At 39.0% G+C, this 16,554-nt stretch overlaps 1 protein-coding gene across 5 annotated transcripts in view; it reads right to left on the reverse strand.

Moving 5' to 3' along the window:
- The window catches only part of Mid1 (midline 1), a 214,542-nt gene that overhangs the window by 91,183 nt on the left and 106,805 nt on the right, over positions 1 to 16,554 (reverse strand). The window lies entirely within an intron of this gene.

The raw sequence follows: 16,554 nt of genomic DNA on the forward strand, positions 1-16,554 counted from the left end.
CATGGGACAATTACTCGTCTCTGAAAGGAGACTCTGAGACTCAGGAATCAAAGATTAAGACAGGGTAGAGTAAACAAATTTAGGTTTTGCTATCATCACACACAGGAACAAAGAAAAACTCTAGCATTATTTTCTGTCATGTACTTCTAAACAGAGACACTTGGAAAAGAAGAAACAGCTTGAAGCCTTGGCAGTGTTATAGCAAAAAGAAACATCATCATCATCATCATCATCATCATCGCACTGAAGACAATCATTTGTTACAATATATTGACAGTTTTTGTTTTGGTTTGGTTTTTTTTTTTTTTTTTTTTTTTGGTTTTTTGAGACAGGGTTTCTCTGTAGCTTTGTGCCTTTCCTGGATCTTGCTCTGTAGACCAGGCTGGCCTCGAACTCAAAAAGATCCGGCTGGCTCTGCCTCCCGAGTGCTGGGATTAAAGGCGTGCGCCACCACCACCCGGCTTGCACCACCACCGCCTGGCTGACAGTTTTTGAAGTAACAGGTTTCTTAATTCTTTACGGGCCCAATCATACACACTTCTCACATAAGCTATGAGAGGAAGATCTTCCTAGGCTTAGTTTTGTTTTGTTTTAATTTGAGAACTCTGATTTAATGATGTTCAGAATGTTTTACAAATTCAGGCTTATCTGAGGCAGAGCCAAAATTTGAATTAAAGTTGGTGAGACTACAAATCACCTTTAACTGAATAAAAATAGGGAAAACCTAATAATGCCAAGTATGTTAATGCAGAAGGCCTCAAAGATACAGTGTGTTGCAACCCCAGGTTCCAATACTTCTAAAGGTTGCAAACTCATGCTCGTCATATCATAGAACTGTATAAAAGACATGTATAAGATGTTGAATATGACCTGTTGCTACTATACATACTTTAACTGTATGGACAAGCCTAGTAGTCATTATTATGCATGTAGACAAATTGAGTACTAGATTATTGGAATCTACCCCTGTTTCTCATGAATGTAAGGTCCTTTTCTATGTTGTTTCATTATTATCTGTGATTCCTCCCTTTATAGTATCAGCTATGATTCTCCTCTACATTACCTTTCTCAGTAATGCTTCCCCTTGACCCATCTAGTACAGTGATGGTGAGGGACATGGCTCTGTGGGGGAAAATTGATTTTGATTTACCTTCTCTACTCTTTAGTCACTCCAAGAAACTACCGAAAGGAAGTCACTTTATATTATGTATGTATTGTGGACACAGTGGTGAGTTTTACAAGATGGGAAGAAGATAGGCAAGATATTATGCAGACACAGAATAGAGGGATAGAATCTTTTTCTGAAAAGTTGCTATGAAGGTAACTACCAAACAGAGAACAGCCAGTCTCTGAGGTAAAAGACTAGATTTGATGGTTTTTTAACCTTTTAACTATTTTTCAATGAGTGTATTTTGGAAGAAGAGTTACACCGAAAGGGGTAAAAGACCAAAACTGTCATGAGATCTGAACACATAATGCTCCGAAAAGTAAACCATGATGGCTTCATTTCTGCTACCTCAGCCTTAATCTATGCTTATGAGTTTGTTTGTTTATTTGCTTACTTGTTTTTGAAAGAAAGACCATGAAGCTGAGTGGGTAAGGAGATGGAGGGGGATCTGGGAGGAATTGGAGTAGGGAAAAGAATATGATCAAAATATGTTGTATGAAATTCTCAAAATGTAAATTAAAAAAATGTAAATCCCCTTAGGACATATTATTAGGCATAATACTCAAATTTGCTCAGAATTATTCAGGGGAAATCCAAATAAAATATTCCCCATGGGCCATTAGTACAATAATAAAGAATTGAGAAGTCTACAAATGATTTCGTTACCAAGTAAAGAGAAAAACAAGATCTCTATCTCCCTTTGAAAATATTTTTCTTGCCTGGTGATGGTGGCACATGCCTTTAATCCCAGCACTTCAGAGGCAGAAGCAGGCGGATCTATGTGAGTCCGAGGCCAGCCTGGGCTACAGAGTGAGTATCAGGACAGCCAGTGCTACACAGAGAAACTGTGTCTAGAAAAACAAACAAAAGAAAACAAAAAAAGAAAGAAAGAAAAAGAAGAAAGAATGTTTTGTTTTGTTTTGTCTTATCTTACTTTGATCATCTAACCATATCATTTCAGTTCTGACTTTCTGGCAGAAAACTTGTCTTTGACAGGAATATTCCCAGTTACTCTATTACAAACACTGACTATTACTTAAAATTCAGTCAATACATTTAAAATGCAGACCTCTGACAAAGACAAAGTAAATGAAATTTTTCTGTGAGAACATACACAGTCTGGAAGATAACTGCCTAGTTTATATAATGGCATGAATTAAACCTCTCCAGACCTCAAGCTATAGACACACCTCCAAAATGAAAACTGAATCCAATGGAAAAACAGCATTTGTTCAAAGTTGGTATGTCTGTGGCCTAGCATATGGGCATCTACTAACCAATTCAGAAATCTGAACTATACAAACTCTGGCTCATGGGTCAAATCTTGCTGACCACCTGTTTTCACAGTTGTCATGGGAACCCAGCCATTATGTAGTGTGTCTATAGCTGCTTTTGCACGACAGTAGAATTGAACAATTCTGAAAGAAACCATATGGCCCAGGAAGAGTAACTGGCCATTTTCTATGTTTGCTGACTTCTGTTTTTAGGAACTAATCTAGGCTTTCATTTCTCCACTCATAACTTGAGGGACTGGACAGAGCTAAAGTTGTTCCACTAAGCTGACACATCAGAATCCCTGGGGGGGCCACTGGGCTTAGAGGAAGCCCCCAGACTCAGTTATACTGAACAGTCTCTTGTTCTGTCAGGAGAGGCTCTTGCCTGAGGTGATCAACTTGGGGAACTCAGAGAGCAGCCCGTCACTAAGGCCCTTGGAGTTCAGTGTTTTCATGCATGAACTTCTTGTGAAGCAAGTAGGATCTCCCAACAGGATCAAACACTTGGAAATCATGCCTAAACACAGTCAGCCTTGGCACTGAAGACTTCCATTTGATTTACAACCTTCCAAGTCCTGGACTTGAAGATTTGAGAATCTGTGGATTTTCACGGATCAAGATATGGTGCTACATAAATATAAATGGTTCCTTTGGAAGAAACTTAAGTTAGACTAACAGCTTTAATGAGTTAACGTTTGATCTATGGAAATAACTTATTTTAAATATATCACAATGAAAACAATTACACATCAAATATAAGCTGATTCAGTGACAATCTCAGCTGGCAACTCCATTCTCTGCAGACTCCCCACTTGGAGGAAAGCCCCAGGCTCTGTCTCTGCCACAAACAGCTACACCTGGAAGCCAGTCCTGAGAACAAGTTGCAAAACACTAGGAAGTCTGGGGGATAGCAGATAATATCAAAAGCACCTAAATCATGTTTGGGGAAGGGATTAAAGAATATTTCCTAAGCCTTTAGAGGTTTAAATATTGCTGCAAGAGCCTGAAAGATGGCATGTACAGGCCCAGACTGCTTAGAAAGACTGGGAGTACACAGAATGGAGAGAGCTTGCTGGGCTCTGAGCTTTGAGGTGCCTTTCAGGCTGTCAGCTTGCCTTTCAGAAAGACTATAGATGGCAGTGAGTGCATGGTAGGGGATTGTCTCTGCAAAGTCTGGGCTGAACATCTTAAAATAGGGTTGGCTTTTGAAGTCACAGGAACAAGTAAATGATACTGAGACTGAAACTGACCATTGCATTGTTGGCAAAAATAGGTTGATTCAACCCATGCCTCTTCACCATTGACATCTGAGACCACATGATTCTCTGCTGTGGGACCTAGCCAGTGCATTTAAAACGTTGAATAGCATCCCTGGTCTCAATACATGGGGTGTTAATATTAACAGTAGCTGCCATGTTCTTTACTGAGCTGGACTAACAAATAAAACAATGGATTACAGGTTTTCTCAATGGGCCTCATGATTTCACACTATTCTATTCCAAGGTGAACTAAAGATAACTTTATTCTGAGTAAGATGAAATAGACACATAAAATATCTATATGCCATTTATATGATGATACTTTATTATGTCTGTTATTTCTGCCTGAGCTAATGGTCTTTTGTGATAACAGAGACTGAACCAAGAGCCTTGTGCACAGAAGGCAAACACGTTACCTACCACTGAGCTACAATTCCAGCCCATTGTTTACTTTTACCTCTTGTACTGGAACCTATATTATACCTATTAGTACTTTTTGACAATGCTAAGGTGAAATCCAGGCCTTCTCACATGCACACATTCCAATAATTTTTAATATTTTTATTTTGAGAGAGGACATTAGTGCATAGCCCAAGCTGTATCCCAGGCAGTCCTTGAATTTGCAATCCTACTGCCTAAGTCGCCTGGGTAGTGGGGACAGGCCTAGACCACTGGGCTCAGTACAAATGATAGCTTAGTAAGATTTTCTTTTTAAATGTTTTTCCTTTGGTGTTAGGAATGGAACCCAGGCTCTTGCATGTGCTAATTAAGAACTTAATACCAAGCGAAGTGCCCCATTCTAAGGGACTTTCTTGAAAGAAATATTTAGGAGGAAATTTGTACATTTAGAAAGGAACACTAAGGCCTGAAAAGAAATATTTTTATTGTTTATGCATTTGAAACTTAAGAGAACGGCTGGTGGGCTGTGGTTTTCTTTTTTATCTGATAGGCAAATTCTGCCTACACAATCGAGACTATGATCTAGTTAAATTATTACAGCCTTTTCCACTTGTTTCTACAAATATTCATTGCTGATAAAATACCATGTAGTTTTTTAATGCTCCAGTTGTTGAAAAATGAATAATCAGATATAAAATAACTGTAAGATATATGCATTGGACTTGAGAAACTGAAAAATATTTGGAAAGGGAAGACTTGGGCTTAGGAATGTTTATAAAATAATAGGCATATGTGGATCATTGTAAGGGGATGGAAAAGAAACCAGGGAATGGTGAAGATAAGAGAATTGTGTCCGAAGCTAAACTATAATGTTCCACCACAAACCTCAATTTTCTCCTTTAACAATAATCAGGAGTTACTACGGGAAGAGGTGGAAGGACTTAGTAAGGAATTTATTCACCTTTATTTACATAAAATATATGGTCCAACTTTTAATAATAATGATGAAATGAATTTAAGGATCATCAGATTCATTCATTCACATAATACTTAGGTATGGGAAATCTGCTGAGTATTCTATATTTCTATATGTAGATTAAAAATGATTCCATAGAGATTTACATGTTTGAACCTTTATTTTTACTTTTTTATAATACTATGGAATATAGACCCTCTTCAATCATATTCACCACAGTAAAGGGAACTATTTGTTCTTTTTATGGGGTGATAAAAGTGGAGCAAAAATACTCTGTCTGTCTTTCCTTCTTGCTAAGTTTTAAAATGTGCCACGTTTGGATCATGGTTCTTTCTGCTTTAATGGTGCTAGTGATTAGTCAAAGACAAAATCAGACCTCAAGGCCTGTGTCCTTAAACTCTAAGTTCTCAGAAAGTAGATATGCTCTGTGTGTGTGTGTGTGTGTGTGTGAGAGAGAGAGAGAGAGAGAGAGAGAGAGAGAGAGAGAGAGAGAGAGAGAGAGAGAGAGAGAGAGAGAGAGAAGAATGCTAGGGATTGACCCATAGCCTTGTTCACACTAGGTAGGTGACCTACACCCTAGTTCTCATCAATACGCTTTCTAAATTTGCCATGGCCTCGTGCTTTGCAACATTAAGATGATTCCAATATACTAAGCTGTTTCCATATACTAGATATTGAACAGGACACTTGGACTTTTATATTTTCTCATTTAACACTCTCATTATCACTAACAGACAAATAATATACTTTTTTGCAGGAGGTGTATTGTTTTTCCAAGTATCAAATAATATTTGAATGTGCTTTGCAAACTGTCAGTCTGAAGAATTACAAATGCTATTCTTTTTACTATAAGTCCCAGGAGATAGTGTGTTCTTGGTGTCAAACCAACAAATACTCTTCCGTCTTATCTTCGAATGAACTTAAAGCAGTTTCATGAAAGACACTTCAGCTTCCATTCCACCCAGTCCTACAAGCCTTTTTATAGCTGTCTGGATGAATCCTCAGAAGAAAAGAGCCCCTGCAACTGCCTTGCCTAAAGAGCTGAGCTCGAACAAGTCAGTGAGACCTTTGTTTGCTGAGACCTTGTGCAGCTTGGCTTAAAAATCCTGGGACACCAACACTTCCCTTTAACCCCTTCTTGCCTATGGAGCTTCTAGAAGCAACAGGCCATGCTCAGTCTGAAATGAAAGCCTGACCCTTTCTCTCTAGGCCCAGAAATTGACTCCACCAAGCAAAAGCAACTGCACTTTGTATATCAATGTCAAGGGTCAAAGGAGAGGGAAATAAGAACTCTCTACCAGGTCAGGACATTTATCCTAAAGCCCAAGTTTGTAAGAATCCCATAACAGATAAAGCAAGCCCCCCAGCTGGTCACATTAACACAATAACACTTCTCTGAGTTGGGCGTTCTTCTCTCTCTTCCTAGAGATGGTTCTCTCAATATAGAAATCATAGCAACTGCTTCAGAGCTTGGCTACTTATCTGATCCCCTTGTCAGGGAGGATATCAGATCTCTGAGAAGAGCTGACTGTCCAGGCCGCGAACAGCAGTCCTTTAATAAAGAGGCATCCAATTTGGATTTTAACATGAGTCAGAGTCCTAACACTGAGTCCTAACCTGCAACTCCAAACAAAGGAATGTCAATATTCTTTCTGGGTATTTCTACAGAAAAATAGTTTCACTTCAGCTACTAGAATTAGGCAGTTTCTAGATATCAACACTGAAGCCAGTGATCTTTGGCAATTACTCACATTGAAACTATTTCTCAGATTGACCTCCATGGAACTTTTTCCATGGTTCTTTTATGTACTCTTGTGCCACGTGATCTTTACTTCTAGACACTGGAGGCAGTGTTTTATCTTTGTTATTCATTTCTACATTCCCAGAACTTACCCGTTCTTATCTCATAGTGACTACATAGAAATTCTCCTTGGGTGAGTGGGAAAGGTTTATTTTCTTTTGTTAAAAAAAAGAGGATTTGATGAAACAGATAAGGAAGAGAACATTGGTGAAGGCATAAAACGGATAGATGCTTTAGTGATTTTCATACACTTGCAGTAATAAGAAACCTAGTCTAATCCCAATGTGAGTAAAACCCAGCATTTTCTTGATATAGGCAAGAAAAAGCAACAAGATGTGAGGGTGGAGGCAGGTGACGCCACTGCTACTCTACTCATTCTGTACGACACGAAAGCACACCCAGGGCCATGGGTGGTACACAGAAGCCACCTCTCTCTTTGAGGTCTTTTACTCAAGGGGTGTCTTCCTCTGGGGCACCAGCCAGCAGTGAGAGCCTCCTATTTCCCACTGCGAGGGAAACAGCTGAGGTAACACAGCCCAAGGCTCCTTCACATACCAAAGGCAACTGAACAGTACCACTGAGTTGCAGATGGTCTAAGCTCCCTGAGTGTCTTGTTAACAATCTTTTCCTTACCTATTATGTATGCCATAATGTAGCAGCCATGGTATAAAGCCAAATGCCAGCATCTCTTTCTGTGGTGACTTAACAACTCAAACAGAAACATGAATAAGCAGCCCCTGCCTGTGATCTTTAAACTGGCCTTGTTTCTCAAGCCATTTCAGTCCATCTACCACTCACTGCTTTTTTTTTCTTATTTTGCAATACAATTCAGTTCTAAATATCAGCCACGGATTCCCTTGTTATCCCCCCTCCGGTCCCCCTCACCTTCCCCCCAGCCCGCCCCCCATTCCCATCTCCTCCAGGGCAAAGCCTCCCCCGTGGACTGAGATCAACCTGATAGACTCAGTCCAGGTAGGTCCAGTCCCCTCCTCCCAGGCCGAGCCAAGCGATCCTGCATAGGCCCCAGGTTTCAAACAGCCAACTCATGCAATGAGCACAGGACCCGGTCCCCCTGCCTGGATGCGAGACCACTCACTGCTTTTAAAAAGTTAGTTTCATGACTTAGCTTGGCAGAGGACGAAGGACAAACCAAAATTTCCACTAGCTTTTAGAATTCTGCAATGGTTATCCAATGTATCCCACACTGGGGGCCAGAAACACTATTCAACCTTATAGTTGAACTCAGTAGTTTATGAATCAGTGAAAAAAGTCTATGATTGGGCTATTCAGATGAAGCCTTGACTGTACCAGTAAAAGCAGAGATAAAATAATAACTGATGCTCATCCAATGCTTACTGCATGCCCATTCTTGCACTTTACAAGCACTTTCCTTTTTGATGAGAAACCAAAAAAAAAATGTTTTCCCCAGTTTAAAAATAATACATGCCCAATGGCTACACAAAAGACTTGGGCTTTGTGCTCAAAAGTTCAGATCATAAAGTGAATCTGTATTTTTTGTTTAGTTTTTGAGACGTTCAAGGAAAAAAAAAAACAAATTGTAAATTAGCATTATTGTCTTTTCTCTGTAGTGTCCTCGGGTACCCTAAGAACATGCACAGGATCCCAGCTCTGGGTATGAGGTCTGGCTTTTCAAGATAGTCTATGGAAATGCTGGAAGGGGAACTCTGTAAGACAGCTTCCGTTCTATGCTCAATCATACCACAAGGACACAAGTTCAACTATGTTCATAGTAGCATAATTTATAATAGCCAGAACCTGGAAACGACCTAGATGCCCCTCAACTGAAGAATGGATAAAGAAAATGTGGTACATATACACAACGGAGTACTACTCAGCAGAGAAAAACAATGACATCATGAAATTTGCAGGCAAATGGATGGAACTAGAAAATGTCATCCTGAGTGAGGTAACCAGACTCAGAAAGACAAACATGGTATGTGCTCACTCATAAGTGGATACTAGATATAAAGCAAAGAACAATCAGACTGTAACCCACAGCTCCGGGGAGACTAGCTAGTAAGGAGGACCCTAGGAAGGATGCATGGTTTGCCCAGTGATGGAGAAATGGATGAGATCTACATGAGCAAACTGGGGGTGAGGCGGGGAGTAATGGAGGGTAAGGGACGGGGAATGAGAGCTTAGGGGAGCAAGAGGTTCGGACTGGAACAGGAACAGAGTGGGAGAGCAAGGAAAATGATACCATGATAAATGAAGACCCCATGGGAATAGGGAGAAAGAGAGTTTTAGGGAGGTTCCCAGGAATCCACAAGGATGACTCCACCATAGACTACTGGCAATAGTTGAGGGTGCCTGAGCTGACCTACTCTGGTAATCAGATGGCTGAATACCCTAACTGTCATCATAGAACCCTCATCCAGTGACTGATTGAAGCAGATGCAGAGATCCACAGCCGGGTCCCAGGCAGAGCTCCAGGAGTCCAATGGACAAGAGAAAGGAGGGATTCAATGAGCAAGTACAGAGACAACTAGCCAAGCTAGTAGAAATGCATGAACTGTGAATCAATAGCTGAGGAGCCCCCATGGTACTGGACTTGGCCCTCTGAATAAGCGAGACAGTTGTTTAGCTTGAACTGTTTTAGGGGGCTCCCAGGCAGTGGGATCAGGACCTGTTCCTAATGCATGAGCTGGCTTTTTGGAATCTCATGCCTATGGTGAGACACTTTGTGAAGCCTTGGTACAGGGGGGAGGGCCTTGGACCTGCCTCAACTGAATGTATCAGGCTCTGCTGACTCCCCAGGGGAGACCTTGCTTTGGAGGAGGTGGGGATGAGGGGTGGGTTGGGGGGGGGGGGAAGGCTGGGGGGTAGGAAGAGGGAGAGCAGGGGAATTTGTGGTTGGTATGTAAAATGAGCAGAAAACCTCTTAATAAAAAAAAATTATTAAAAAAAAAGACAGCTTCTGTGATGGCTCTAGAGGCATCATTCCAAAGAGATATTTCTTACAGCAATTTGCAGAGCCTGTGGGCAGGCATCTTCCTCCTTTAGGATGGTGGCTTGCAGCCAGGCCAGGTGTGTTGAAAATCACTATAAAATTGTGGCATATATTTCTCAAAACCTCAAAAATGATTAGCTCATTTAAAAATAATACTGCCTTTGTTGGCCTTGTTAGGCCAGAAGAGAAAGAACAAACTGGGCACTGGGGAACTGAGATCTGAATGTCGAAGTGATCAGGGGCCGGCAACTCTGTGTACTACTTTCAGTCTAAATGATCACAGCTACACAATGTGGATGGAACAGTGGGAGCTCCAAGGTCCTCCAAAAGGCCACTGCAGTGGGTGCAGTGCTCTGAACTGCATCCTTCATACAGTGAATCAAAAGCTGGAAGAGACAGCATATTGGGCTCTATGTGATATCTAGTTGTGCCGGGACTGCAGGAAAAGGATTACACTTGCACCTGGATCCAGAAGCCAATTAACAGTTAGTAATACCCAAATGATGCTTCTTAGTCTTCAGGGACAAGGCTTTGAATGTCACTTTCGTTTTGAGCTGGGGTGCACTGTGTCAATTAAAACAGACCATAAGATGAAAACCAATGCAATTGTCTCTTAATGTTTTACTTTCCCCCCAGGAGTGTTGCAGTACTACCTGTATCTGCTATTCTCATTTGACCTTTCTTCCATAAAACATACTTTGTATCACCCTCCCTTTGAAAGAAAATTATTTCACTGTTATCTTATAGGCAGGAGTAAAAAACACCTCAAAGTTTTAGCCTTACATTCAAAGACTTTCAAAATCTTCCTTAAAGATGCCTCTTCCGATATTATCTCTTTGGGCCCTTCATTCAGCACTCCAAATGCTAGCCAGCATTGTCCAGGGTCCTAATCTGTCTTATCTATTGCTACAGACAGGTCTATGCTGGTCCAGTGCATGCGCAGAAGCTTTACTCAGCTACTTTGATGCATAATCCACTGATCTGTCAACACAGCTTAAATTCCACAACCCTGAAGAAGCAAGGTTTATTGTCTACTCAACACCAGAGTCATCTCTTCCTCCTCTGAATCCCCAAACACTTGTCTAACCTATCAATCAATTCTGCACATGCCATTCAACAAGTATTTATAATTGGCATGCCTCTACCTGTGGCTAGGTACTTTCGAAATAAAACAAAATACATTAAAGGAAAAACATGCACTCTTATCTCACACATAAATATGGCAAGCAATAGCTAAAATAATATTGGGCAGCCAGTGAAATGCCAAAGTCCTCGCACTTAACCATTAGACGCTGCCTCCTGCTTTCTAACAGTAGTTCTGACATATTGCAAGCTTCCTCTGGGCCAGGCAAAATGCTAAGAGTTTACATGAAACACTTCATTTTGTTCTCCCATGTTTCTGTAAAGGCAAGCACATTACATTACTAGCCTTGTTTTATAGACAAGTAAAATGGGGCACAGGAACATTAAGTAATGTGCCTAAGTATTACATTTGTTTACATAGTCCGATGACTCAGAGGTACCTTGTGTACTTGTCTGTGCACTTTCCGAACTCCCAGAGCTTACAAAAAATGATCCCAATTATAATAAATCATCAGGCAATAGTAAATTTCTCCCTGCAAGTGAAGGATAAGAGAGGGGGAAATCATGAGAGAGTAAACAGGTAGAAAGGAGGAGGGAAGGGAAGTGGCTTTGAGCTTCACCATAAGAATAGGTCCCTGGAGACACTTTCTTCCCACTCCATCATAAATATTTTTGCAGCAAACTAAAGAAATTAAAATGCCATTTTTGTGTATTTTACAAATATTTCACAACCTTATTCGTACCACATGGGAATATTTAAAAATATATACACATTGTAGACTACAGAAATGTTGCCATGAAGTAAGCACAAACAGAAACTATTTTTGAGGGAGACAGTTGGAACTGGTGAGACACACACACACACACACACACACACACACAAAGTATTTTAGAAAATACATGACTCACTTTTTTAAATACCATGTGGTGAATCATCATACAACCTGTATATATTTTAAATTAAAATCTAATCTAAAGTACTTGTGAACTGCTTAGTAAACCTATATAGGATTACAAAAAGAATGTAGTATTGATAAAAAGTCAAATTTGAGTGATGTATAACAGGAGTTTTATAGTTGATACTTGACATTGTTTTCTAATACAAGACTTGGAAGTGGTATGTGGAGATGTTTTTTTTTTTTTCTGGGAAGAATTTCTCCATCTCTAAGACTTGTATCTGAGTCTTTGCTCTGGACACAATATGACTTCCTCCACCAGCAGCAGAGAAAATATTTGACTGTTAGAATTCCCTACTAGTCTGTTAGTTCCATGAAGATGATGACTGTTTCTGTGCATATTACCTTCACTTAATAAACGGACATTAACTTAATTATCAATTACCTCTCAAAAGATCTATAATCTTGTTTGTTATTCATGACATATCATCAAAAGTCTTGAGATGAGAAAAATGACACTGGTATGAAAAGAACTTAAAAAGTTCACTCTCTTCAGTGGAAAGCTTAAATGTACTTCTCTTAGTCACTGCTTGATTGATTAAGCAGAATAGACCAATTGTTGAGACTATAGGAAATTTAAGATACAATGAACAAACATACTAATGTCTAATAAGCAATGCTGTGTACATAAATAAGACCATATGCAATATACATTTAACTGAAAAAATATATGTATGCATATGTTTGGAACTTTAATGACTCCACAAAATCTTGCAATTATTTCCATTCATCCACCAAATAGTCAAGATATGGTTAGAATATTTAAGGTAATAGGAGGAATAGTTAAAACATTTAAAGTAATAGGAGAATAGTTAAACTAAGATTCTAGGAACACAGTTAACATTGTTATAGTTGTTGCTATTGTTTGCCATAAAGGGAATACTGGAAACATCAACTTACCTACATATAATTCAGAATTATGAAGATTCTAATATTAAAATAAGCAACAGCATGTATGCATGCAGATACACAATGTGTGTCTATAACACACACACACACACACACACACACACACACACACTGGCCTATGGCCTGCATTATACATAAATAGGATTTTTGGTTTTTTGGTGGTACTGGCATTTGAGTCCAGAGCATCTCACATTTTAGGCAAGCTCTCTCCCACTGAACAGTAGCTCCAGTCCTCTCTTTTAGTTCTTATTTTTGAAAGAGTATGTCACACATTATGTTGCCCCAGCTGGCCCTGAACTCTTACTATCCTCCTGTCATGGCCTCTAGATTAACTAGGATAAAAAGCCTGTGCAACCAGGCCCAGCCCTATTTCTATTTTTATAGTAGAAACACATTATAGAAAGTCTAAGAAAAAAGAAAACAATCTCCAGCTCAGTATCCTCTCACACCATTATTGCAAATTGGGAAAGACTTTCAGAACTATAGAACCTTATCTGGGCATGATTGTATACACTTCTATTGCTGAGGCAGGGGGACTGCTGAGAATTCAAGGCCAACCTGGGCTATATAATGAGTATCATACAAGTCAAGGCTATACAGTGAAAGCCTATCTAAAAAAAAAATTAAACCTAAGAGTAAAATCTCCTATCTCTGTTTCCAGATGCAAAATGCTACATAAAGAAATTTGAGCTTTAATAGAGCTTTTGGAGGGATAATTTTTAAATCTCGGTGGGTTGGTCCGTTGAAAGCTTTTTTGCATGAAGAACTTCCCACAGCCAGCCTTTAAGTAAGCATAGCAAGAGCAGTTTTGAACTTCAGTTTCAGTTTGTTTGAAGGGGTGAGTGAAGGACAGTGAAAGGTCAATTTTTCTCTTTTAGCATATTTTTATAGCCTCAGCTAGAGGAAAGAAACAAGAGGACCAGTACGATATGTGAGCACAGCAAGAGAGGAATTAACTACATCGTAATTTCTTGGAAACTCTAGAATGCATTATTAAACTTTCTTATATGTCAGTTATGTGGTTCACAAATCAAGTCTTTAACCAGAGTTTGTAGGACTGGAGGGCTTCTTAAAATTCAATTAAAATGATGTTTTAAAATGTCATGTTTTGATGTGCCTCATTTAGAGACTGCATTTGACATGAAGACTTCTCTTGTTACCTTAAAAAAATAGAGTTCAGGAAATGTGAGTTTAATTTTCTCACTGCTTTACTGTCTCATGAACGTTTCTCATGCATAGTCTCTGAAAGCAGCAGATTACTGAAGTGACCCTCTTTCAAATGATATGGAAGATATTTTTAATATTTTTTCCGTTTTGAGACAGTATCTCAATAGAGATGTGTCAGATTTTACATACATGAATTCTACATGTTGAAATGCTATGTTGTTTTATCTTTTATGCTTCAGGTATGGATGTCGATGTACAGAACTATATTTCATTTCTGGTTTTGTTTTGTTTCATTTTTTAAGGTGGGGTCTCAATATATAGCCTTGACTGGCCTAGAACTCACTATGAAAACCAGGTAAGCCTCGAACTCATAGATAGTCACCTGCCTCTGACTCCTGAATGCTGGAATTAAAGGCATGCACAACCATGCCAGCTGTATTTCATTTCTTTACAGAACCATACATCTTTTATATTGATGTAATTAAAATGCTCCCCCAATTTTACATTATCAAAGGAAACAATTATTCTTCATAATCATATCAGCACAAATATGTATCAATATGAAATCCCACAGAACACCATTTACTTTTTCAGACCACTGTAACAACTAATAAAAACACACAATTCCTTGGTTTGAGTCTGTTCATTATGCTATTAATTCCTTTTTTTAAAAAAATCGGCATTTATATTGTACTAGGTTTTTAGCAAAACAGGAAAGTACATGTGTTCATTGGTCTGTGATGACTAGAATCTCATCACCTCCCAAATGTCCTATATGCTTATGATATTTTATTCTAACATTAATGGCATGTTCCTGAACAAACATGCCCTGCTGGTATGTTATCCATGCAAATGCTTAAAAGCACATTTCATGGAATAGCTGTAAATAATTGCTCATAAATATATTTTGTTGAACAGCTGCACATGTGTTTCCATTCATTGGATGTTGTTTATATGCCTATATTCCTGTAATTAGAAAATAAAATATACAACATGGTTAATTGTCAGATCCTCCCTGTGACAATATCAATGACTGATAATTCATTGGCTTAATTAGACAAATGCACTGGATTGCAGATTTGCGTTTTCATCAGAGAAAGGGCTATTGCAATATCTCCTCATAAATTTGAAGATGTTATGTAAATAATTAATAACTGTACTGTGACAGCACACAGAAAATGAGCAGAACTTGATTACCAAATGTAAATAGCAAGCCTGGGAGTTGTTGAATATGCAACCTAATTATGATGATATTGTTTTAACAAATAATCCTTAATCTAATCAAAAGAATATTTTCTTGATAAAGGACAAGAAGGAAAGGAAGATTAAAGATCTCTATTCAATCATACCAAAGTTCTTTACCTCCCAAAGACAAGAAAGTTTAAAAGGAGATCACCATGGATTTTACAAGCTGACAGCCATCTGGCATTTTGAAAAATTGACTTAGTCATAATTTTATGCACATTCCTTTCCCTGTTACCCACTTTGGTGATACTTTTCTCTGCTACCGCTGTGCAATGCCGCAGAATCTAATGGGTGTCTATCTTCTCTTGCCAGTGTTACCTAAATTATTGTGGCAAACTTCCTCTACATGGTGAACAGATGGATTACAGCCACTCACTCCTTGGACATTTGAAGTGAGGAATGCTGTGCAGGTATAGCATTTACTTCCCCCCGTGACATTTAGAAGCAGGGATTCACTTTAGCATGTCAACTTGCCTCAGTGTGTCAAGAAATCACAAAGTTGAATCCCAGATGTGGTTCCTTAATCCTCGTCATCATAAAATCAACTATGTAGCCCAAGTAAATACAACCATTCGTTAGCATTAGGAGAAGGGATAGGAACCATTTGTTAAAGGTGATGATATTCTCTGAGCAATAATACTCTTTGGGTCATGTGATTCATTTTGTTTACTCAACAAGTTGCTATGTTTTTCCTGAGAGGAAGGACTTCAGTATATATTTACTTAGCACTTTTAAATTATACTTCCTTTCCTTTTAATTAGTGTCTTGTGATCTAAAATTAGATGATGAACATAATACCTCACTTGAACTCTCTCAGCTGAGTTTGCAGTAATTAGGCCCACAGTCAACTGAAGTTGAACAGACAACAGGAGATGGGTTTTTATTTCTTCCCTGGTGCTTTCGAACCTTATTTAGAGCCTTATTTGTTTTTTTAAGTTAACATGTAACCATACTAATTACTATCCCCCATGATGGAATTTGGATGCTTTCTTACTAGAAGTGAGTGAAGTTCAGACAGTCTTGCCTCTAAAGTCACTGAATAAAAGAAGCCTATACTGACAGGAATGCTCTCATGAAACTTGAGACTGTCAGAACATGATAGTTCAGCAGTAAGCCAAATATCACTTACAAAAGGAGGCCACATGTCCTCTAAAATCCCACATTTGCTACAGACATTCTTCCTTCCAGTCCTTTGTTCGTGTAGTAACTAGATAAAGGTACAATGTGAGTAAACTAGTTTTCATGGATGAGTGAAGAAAATAAATGTCCACAAATGCTCACAAGATAGGTTTTTATCTTCCAACCCCCATTTCTCGCTCCTTTCCCTCCCCCATCTTTTTCTCTCT

The sequence above is a fragment of the Peromyscus californicus genome, unplaced genomic scaffold (assembly GCF_007827085.1).
Source record: "Peromyscus californicus insignis strain IS unplaced genomic scaffold, ASM782708v3 Scaffold_10__1_contigs__length_136768540, whole genome shotgun sequence".
Classification (NCBI taxonomy): Eukaryota; Metazoa; Chordata; class Mammalia; order Rodentia; family Cricetidae; genus Peromyscus; species Peromyscus californicus.